The sequence below is a fragment of the Hemitrygon akajei genome, chromosome 8, assembly GCF_048418815.1.
Source record: "Hemitrygon akajei chromosome 8, sHemAka1.3, whole genome shotgun sequence".
NCBI classification, from domain to species: domain Eukaryota; kingdom Metazoa; phylum Chordata; class Chondrichthyes; order Myliobatiformes; family Dasyatidae; genus Hemitrygon; species Hemitrygon akajei.
Genome location: NC_133131.1, coordinates 65,907,064 through 65,916,583, shown reverse-complemented (window position 1 = coordinate 65,916,583; position 9,520 = coordinate 65,907,064). Strand labels below are relative to the sequence as shown.

The window sequence follows — 9,520 nt, the reverse complement described above, 5'->3', positions numbered from 1 at the left end:
GTTCAGTCTAGTTGTTGTACTGTGTGATGTAACACCATGGTCCTAAAAACGTTGTCTCATTTATACTATGTACTGTACCAGCAGTTATGGTCGAAATGACAATAAAAGTGACCTGACTTGATTGACCAGGGCCCTCAGCTGCCGGCCGAACAATCTGCTGGTCATTGCATACCTCGGTCTGGTCACCTGGAGCGCTAGAATCCTCTGCATCGCGATGCTCCTCCCCACCTGATTAGTGTGTGATTATTTTTACCTGTGTCTTGTATTAGTTATCAGTGCGCCTGTATCTTCTTTCTCAATTTAATCCGCTTTGTTCCGTTCGAATTTGCTCAGTATTTAGCATGTGCACCCAGGGTTAGTAGACTTCCCTCCTCGACTCTGGTATCCTACACACTTGGGTACACCTGGTCAACGTTTCTTCTGGCCAAAGATACGTACTTCACCAAAATAACCCCGGTTCATACTCAGCCGAGCAATCAAACTTGTTACTCCGTTATATCAAAATGGAGAACCCTAGATCACTCACCCTTTCTTCATTAGACATGATCTGACATCTACGTCGCACCCTGGCAAATCTGTTCTTCACCTACACTAAAATTTCTGCATCCTTCGACCAAAGCTCTGATTAAAACAGAGCTAAACATAATAATCCAAGCATAGTCTGATAGAGTTTAATCGAACCGCGTCTTACCTCGTAGCTTCTGAAAGCAATTCCGTGTAATGATGGAATACTCAACAACTCAACATTCTGTCAACTTACGCGGCAAATTTCAATGATATATGGACTTGAAAACCAAGTTCCTTATGTTTCTCATGCTATGATACCAGCCCCCTCCTTCCTGAGAATCGCAAGATCGCTATTAATTCGGGTCTTGGTCCCAGGAAATGACAGACAATGCAACAGATTTGACCATTGTTCTTAGAGACACCTGTGTGAATTGCGACACTATACTACGTGCCAGCTATCAGGGACATGGACACCCTTGGGCAATGTGGGGTGGGGATTGTATCACTCTACCTTGATTGACATCTACAACTCTGCAAGTCAAGATAAAAAGGGGACTGCAGGAGGCAGTAGCCCAGCGACGCACCAGAAGGAGACACCATCGCTCATTGCTCCCGTGAGGACGGGAAGCCGTTCGGGAGCCACGTGTAGTTCGGTTCCCCTACTCTGGGGATAACCCCGAAAAGGACTTCGAACTGACAACGGGGAACCCACATTCCCGATTCAACGATTTGAGTCCAACAGGCTGGCAAGTTTATTTTCTCTCTCCAACACGTGAGACCCAGCGGTCCCCGAAAGGCTAAAAGCCTGCATGAACTCCAGAGACTTTGATATTTCCATCGGACAATAGTCTTACCCCTAGACAAACGATAGAGCTACTTCTTATTGTTGATTATTACTGTACCCGCGATTTAGATTGAGTATTGACGACGTATGTTATCTGAATGTTTGTATTAACCTTACTTATGTGTCCCTTTATAAATAAAAACGTTTAAAAATAGGACCATCAGATTTCAGCGGACCTCTCTATCTTTGCTGGGGGCACTAGAGGCTGCTACCAAAATGGACTTGGTAAATCTGGCGAAGGGGTTAAGCCTCACAGAGGTGAGGTCATCAATGAAAAAGCGGGAAGTGTGAAGGGTCATAACTCAGTATTACATTGGGAAGAAGGTGTTTACAGCTGAGGATTTGGAAAATATCCCTGAAAAGGTACTAGCGAGTGGGACGGATCAGTTAGAGTTGGAGAAATTAAGGTTGGAACATGAATTTAAAGTAAAGCAGCTGGAAGCAGCTGAGAAAGAGAAAGAAAAGGGGGCAGGCGTTCCAACTAAAGGAGTTAGAAGTGAAAAGGGAACTTCAGCGAAAAGAGCTGGAAGCAGCAGAGAGAGAGAAAGAGAAGGAAAGGGCCAAGAAGGAGAGAGAGTATGAGGAGGCAGAGAAACAGTGGAAACATGACTTGGAGATGGAGAAAGTAAGGCAAGAGCGAAGAAATCAAGGGTTAGACCGACAGGAGCGGTTTAATGTTAGTCGGGAGTTAAGTTTAGTACCTCCATTCGAAGAGACGGATGTTGATAGTTACTTCTTGCTTTTTGAAAAGGTGGCAGTGAATCAGAAGTGGCCCAAAGAGCAGTGGGTGGCGTTGTTACAAAGTGTGTTAAAAGGGAAGGTACAACGAGCATATGCGGCCTTGGCCGTCGAGGAAAGGGAAGCGGAGAATTATGCCAAAGTAAAGGAGGCCATTCTCCGGAGTTACGAGCTAGTACCTGAAGCATATAGACAAAGGTTCAGAAATTTACGAAAAGGGTGGAATCAGACGTATACCGAGTTTGCCTATGAGAAGGGTGTGCTCTTGGACCGTTGGTGCACCGCAGAAACGGTGGGCGAGGATCATGGGCGTCTCAGGGAGTTATTTTTGATTGAGCAATTTAAAGGGTGTGTTCCGGAGGAGATCCAGATGTATTTGTATGAGAAGCCGAATAAGTCCATCTCAGAAATTGCTAGATTCGCAGATGAATATGCTCTAACCCACAAGACAAAGTTTCCCTCGAATAAAAGTACCCCGAGAGACCGTGGGAACGATCGAGAAAGTCCGCCGGCTGAGGCAGAGGTCCCGCCGGGAGCTAGTGGTAAAGAGGAGGGGGAAAGGCCAGGCGGCCAGAGATTTCCGGGCTTGAGCTGTTTTAATTGTGGAAGGAGGGGGGGGGGGACATATTGCATCTAGGTGTTTTGCTCTGATGAAGGAGCTAGAAAAAGGGAAAGCACCGGTCCCTATCGGGTGTGCAGTGGTAATCAGAAAATCGACAAGAAGGTCCCGGGTAGGCAGAGTGCGAGAGGGGTCTGAGATTTATCTGTCACACAGAACCGTGTCTTTGAGGGAGGGGGACCCACCAATTCCCGTCAGGATTTGGAGAGACACGGGGGCGGAGCTATCACTAATAAGCGGTAACGTGTTAAAATTCGGACCTCAGACGGGAGAGGTAGCCCTGAGGGGAATAGGAAAATGGATAGAAATGGCGTCCTTACATAAGGTCATTATGGATTGTGAGCTGGTGTATGGATCAGTTGAAATAGGGGTGCCATTAGAATTCCCGAGAACTGACGTGGACGTCCTTTTTGGGAACCATTTAGCGGGGGGGGGGGGGTAGGATTTGGTCAACCATGACGATGACCCGCCGACCGGTGCGTGTTGAGGCCCCGCCCTAGCTTCCAAGCGCTGCCCCGCATGCGCGGTCACTCGCATCCTGTCGAGAGCGGCAGCTGAGAACGGGAGCAGTTTAAAATTGAGCAGTTTTGATTTGGCCGAGACGTCTTTACCGACCCTGTGCCACGAGGGTTTAGAGGGTGGTAAAACGAGGAGTAGTAAAGTGAAAGAGGGTAAGGGAGAGGAGATAGATCTATCCTTAGCGAAGGGAAAGGACCTAGAGGTAGGAAATAAAGATGAGAAACAGATAAAGCTGTTTAAAGGTCCAGAGTTGGACATGGATGATCTGTCTGGTTTGGCACACCTGTTTGAAAAAGTTACGAGTTATAAAGGTGTTCCCGATAATGAGATGAGGGCAGTCCTAGATGAAAAGGATGCCATTACCTTGGCGAGGTCTGCTGGGTTGGCAGATGAGGTTGTTTCAGCCCGCGGGGTGGAGTTTACTCCGGAAGGGAGTTGCCCAGAGAGTAGCTGGGAGGAGCAAGGGAATTTGGAATTTAAAAAAGGTACGGGTATTGAAAGCCTGGAAGAGGTCAATGTCCCGTTTGAGAGTGTCCAAGACGGGGATGCACGTGGTCCCGAACCTAGTCACGGAACTCAGAAAAGGTCTGAGGTATCTGATTCAGCTGAACGAGACGGCCGTCCTTTTGGGTCAGATAGACTTGGTTCAGTGAAGACAGGGTTAACCCTGGTAATTGTGGGAAGTAAAGGTTCCCAGGGGTTTGTACTCGAAGGGTGTGGTGTGAATCAGCCGAATTTGAAATGCTGTTTGAACAAAGAGGGATCGCTTGCACCTCTTAAATTGGAAACTAATAGCATGACGGGTCCTGAAGAGAAAACTAGCAATTTGCTTAAAACTAAAGAACTGGGTGGAAATGAACTAGGTCTGGGACCCGGTGCTGGTAAAATAACCCCTATGAATGAGGCGGAAGGGAGTCTACCCCGCCAAACTACTCGAGTTCCTCCCGTAGAAACTCACCGGAAAAAAGGTGACGGTTAATGGGGGCGCCGTTTTTAAATAGAAAAACTGGCTGTACGGGATTTTGACAAAGCATGTGAATAACAAAGACAAGCCCCTTGGAACCTGCCTGTTAAGTTGAAATCTGATGCTACCAGCCTTTAGTCAGGTACAAGAGGGGAAAAATATTAAAGGAAGTGCCACTGTAATCGTTAACTGTTTAGATGCTGAATTAAATGTATAACTGTATAGCTCTGTAGTGAAAAGAAAAGCTTGTGTATTGTGTTAGATTCTAAAATCCTGTAAGACTCTGTACGAATCCGTTTTTAACCGCTGGTAGAAACGTTTTTTTTAGAGGGGAGGTGTTATGATACCAGCCCCCTCCTTCCTGAGAAACGCAAGATCGCTATTAATTCGGGTCTTGGACCCAGGAAATGAGAGACAATGCAATGGATTTGACCATTGTTCTTAGAGACACCTGTGTGAATTGTGACTCTATACTACGTGCCAGCTATCAGGGACATGGACACCCTCGGGCAATGTGGGGTGGGGATTGTATCACTCTACCTTGATTGACATCTACAACTCTGCAAGTCAAGATAAAAAGGGGACTGCAGGAGGCAGTACCCCAGCGACGCACCAGAAGGAGACACCATCGCTCATCGCTCCCGTGAGGACGGGAAGCCGTTCGGGAGCCACGTGTGGTTCGGTTCCCCTACTCTGGGGAACGAGTGGCTGATAACCCCGAAAAGGACTTCGAACTGACAACGGGGAACCCACATTCCCGATTCAACGATTTGAGTCCAAAAGGCTGGCAAGTTTATTTTCTCTCTCCAACACGTGAGACCCAGCGGTCCCCGAAAGGCTAAAAGCCTGCATGAACTCCAGAGACATTGATATTTCCATCGGACAATAGTTTACCCCTAGACCAACGATAGAGCTACTTCTTATTGTTAATTATTACTATACCCGCGATTTAGATTGAGTATTGACGACGTATATTATCTGAATGTTTGTATTAACCTTACTTATGTGCCCCTTTATAAATAAAAACGTTTAAAAATATGACCATCAGATTTCAGCGGATCTCTCTATCTTTGCTGGTAAGTGACCCAGTTATGGGGTTCATAACACTCAACACTGTTAAGAATTCTGTCATAAACAATGTATTATGCCCTCGTTTGGACCATCCAAATAAAATCACTCCTCACATTTCCAGAGAGAACTCCATCTAACTATTGTCACGTACCCCGTGACCGGGTTAAAGAAGCAGCAGAAATGGAAAACACTTTGGAGTCTGGTATTACTAGTAATTAATAGTGTTTATTAGTATGCTACGCAATACAGTACTATAGAATGCAAATATATGAAACAGGTTCGGAATGATACATACAGAAGTGTGGAAATAGGAACCAAAACCATGCTCTTTCAAACGTAGGGGTGAATGAATAGAGTTTTACGATGGTGAAGAGTTCAGTTCAGTTCGAGGTAGTTATTTGAGTAACTTTGGAGAGAGAGAGAGAGAGAGAGAGAGAGAGAGAGAGAGAGAGAGAGAGAGAGAGAGAGAGAGAGAGAGAGAGAGAGAGAGAGAGAGAGAGAGAGAGAGAGAGAGAGAGAGAGAGAGAGAGAGAGTGAGAGAGAGAGGTGAGAGGTGATGCCATCGATCTTCCCGTTGTCTTCCGAAGTCCTGTTGTGGTGACCGACTATGATCATGAGACGTACGACCGTTCTTCAGTGGTGGAACTATCACCCAGACAAGGGTGGACACACAAATAATTCCCCACCGGTCGCACCTTTTCACACTGTGAGCCACTGATCGATTTGCCCAAATTGATCCTCCAAAAAACCCCACCTTCACGTGGGTGCACAAAGCTTATTCAGTGTCCACACTGCATGTCTCGTGGTGTGTCTGTCTGTTTCCCAGCATACCTGCTTTTTTATCTCCACATGCTGGAATCCAGCTGTCCATCAACCGGCTGCGCCCTGCTCTTACTGCAAGAATTTCACAAGCAGGCAAAGTGTCCTTGGGGAAAAGGTAAACAAGCTGGCAGAAGAAACCATAACATTAATCTTTCGAGCAGTTTCTGTCTCTCTATCTCTTTTGCGCTGGACGCCTCCCCACCCCCTTAATAGCAGCACAGTTCAGAGGGCGAATTCTGGACCCCGTTTCCAGCTCTGTTTGCCCATGACACCCCCATCCTTTTAAGAAATTTTTCGGAGAAAAAATTTAAACGTAAATACAAAATACAAAAACGTAAATACAGAGTTTAATACAATACATAGGTTATCATCAGTTGACATAGTAAAACAGGTAAATTTGAAATCTAACATCTAGATAAACAATTGGCTGTCACTTTGTCAGTACCCTTTACATGTTTTATTGTTCAGGTCATACTCTAGCAATATCAGACTCCAATTCAGCAACCTTCTGTTCTTAACTTTTATATTAGTCAGAAATGCCAACGGATTATGATCTGTGTAAACTATCAATGGCTTCTGTGCAGGACAAATATAAACTTCAAAATGTTGTAAAGCCAGAATAAGTGATAGCAACTCTTTCTCCACAGTAGAATAATTTTTCTGGTCTACATTGAATTTTCTGGAGAAATAAGCCACTGGATTTAATGTTCAGTTACATCCCCATCTTTTTGTATCAACAGTACCCTGACAACCTCGTCACTAGCGTCCGTTGCTAGAGAGAAGGGTTTTGAAAAATCAGGTGCTCTGAGCACAGGATGGTAATACAATATAGTTTTCAGCCTAGCAAATGCTTCTTGACAAAGGTCAGTCCATGCAAATCTCACACTCTTCCCCAAGAGCTTGGTAAGGGGGAGAGCAATATCTGCAAAGTTTTTACAGAACTTCCGGTAATACCCTACCATTCCTAGAAACCTTCTCAAGCTTTCTTGTCAGTCGGAACGGGAACCTCAGCTATAGCCTGTACTTGGCTCGTACCGAGCCAGCTGCCCCTCACCTACTGCATACCCCAGATACGTGACAGTAACGTGACCGAATTCACTTTTAGCGTGGTTCACTATTAGATTGGCCTCAGACAGCCATTTGAACAGTTTTTTTCCACAGCACAATGTGCTTCCCACGTGTCACTCCAGACCACTAAATCATCGATATAATCCCCTGTGTTTTTAAACCTCTAATTACCGAGTCAATCATCCTTTGAAATGTCACTGCAGCATTTTTCATTCCGAAAGGGAGAACATTATATTCATACAACTCTGAAGGTGTGACAAATGCTGAGATTTCTCTAGCACTTTTAGTCAAAGGAACACATCAATATCCTTTCAGCAAGTAAATTTTCGTGATTTACCTAGCCTTTCCGACTGAATCAATGCAATCATCTACTCTCGGGATAGGATAAGCATCGGTCTTTGTGATGGCATTTATTTTCCTGTAATCGGTACAGAATCTCACATTACCGTCCGGTTTTGGACCAATCACGCACGGTGACGCCCAGTCTGAGGTAGATCGCCTAATGATACCGGCAGCTAGCATGTGTTCAATTTCTTTTTCCACCAATTTGCTTTTCTCTAAATTCATTCTATAAAGATGTTGCTTAATGGGCTGGGCTTCATTTACAAAAACATCGTGTACTGTGATCGTGCACCGCCTCGGGACATCTGGACATAAATCCTTATGCTGGTTAATTAAGTTTGTCAGCTGCGTTCTCTGTGTAGGCTCCAATTGACAGACCTTATCAGAAAGATCGGTCAAAATAACGGAATTCTCCAGTCTGGTGGACACTAAATTTAACTTATTAAAATGCTCTTGCCCCTCATTATCAGATTCCACAACCTTATTTGGTTTCATGACAACAATAATTGGTACTATCTCAGAGTCATAATAGGGTTTCAGCATATTTATGGTGTACTAACTGATCAGCCTTTCGCCTGTCAGGAGTTTTGATAACATAGTTCAAAGAGTCAATCTTCTTAATCACCTCGTATTGACCCTGGAATCTGGCTTGAAGAGGGCTGGTCACTAAGGGAAAGAAAACCAGGACCTTATCACCAACTTCAAACACCTGTTATCATGCTCTTTTATCATACAAATGCTTCATTTTGACTTGGGAGTCTTGTAATTTTTTCCTTGCAAGGTCGCATACTTTATTAAGCCTCTCGCGGAATTTCAGAAAATAATCTATCACACTGACACACAACGTCGTGTTAGACCACTGCTCTCTGAGTAAGGTCAGAGATCCCTTGGTCCTATGGCCGAAAACGAGCTCAAATGGGCTGAACCCCAGTGACTCCCGAATAGTGTCCCTCACAACCAAAAACAATAGAGGCAATCCCTCATCTCAGTCCCTTGGAAGTCAATGTTAACTCATTACCCATGTAACATTAATCAAGTGTGATCACGAATAAGCGAGGCCTGAATAAGCACAGCATCGCACTCTCCCTTACAATAAATTTAATCAGCGACAAGGGACTCATAGGCACAAGGGCTGCGGTGAACGACCCCTCTCCTCCGGCAGTACCTGGGTCAGAAAGACGAGATTCTCTGCTGCGGTGAGGCAATGCGGGCCTGCAGTCCGCGATCTCGGGGATCATCATAGCCCGTTTACATTCACAGCTTGCTGATCTATTGCGAACGTTCAGTTCCAAATGCACCGACTGTTTCCGTGTGTATTAGTTCGAGTAACAATGTGTCGAGGGGAAAACTCCTGGTGAAAGAGATGATTCAGGTTCCTAGGGGAGCAGCGGTACAAAAATCAGGAAAAGAAGATCGTTTAATTTGTAGGCGCTGCTGAAAGGTAAATGTGCATGCACTCGCCTGCCGTGACTCGGATTCGAACCGAGGTTGCTGCGGCCACAACGCAGAGTACTAACCACTATACGATCACGGCCACACACCAGCTGTGCGGTTTCTGCTGTTAAGTCCTCTGATACCGGTGCGACTCAGTCAATGACTGCCACTACCTTTGCGGCGTTTCCACGGAGACACGCGCATAAAGTAATTGAAATAATCAGCAGATCACCCGTAGCTACAGCTGGAGAAACAGAGTCTACGTTAGATAGTTCCATAGTGCGCACTGTCAATATCGGAGCCAAAGACTTGCATGTAGAGGCTGAAACAAGAGCTTTTTCAGAGGCAGCACGATCAAGTGACACCGAAAGACGAATCATTCTCAAAATGAGGGCCTCTGCTTCAAGAATAAAACTGACACAGAATCTCTGAGTCTATCAAAATAAACTTAACAAACTTAAACAGAAAGCACCATGAAAACACGTTACAAAGAGGGAGTCGCTCGAGAAATACACAAAGAACTCTTAAACCTTTAATAAATGTTGTTAACAATTAACCAATTTAAGTGCTCTAAAATTTCAGAGCACAATAC

General features: G+C 45.1%; 1 non-coding gene across 1 annotated transcript; it reads right to left on the bottom strand.

The window, feature by feature from the left end:
- Positions 1-8,956: 8,956 nt before the first annotated feature.
- On the bottom strand, positions 8,957-9,028 carry trnah-gug (transfer RNA histidin (anticodon GUG)). The gene has a single exon. It is a non-coding gene; the product is annotated as a tRNA-His (tRNA).
- Positions 9,029-9,520: the final 492 nt, after the last annotated feature.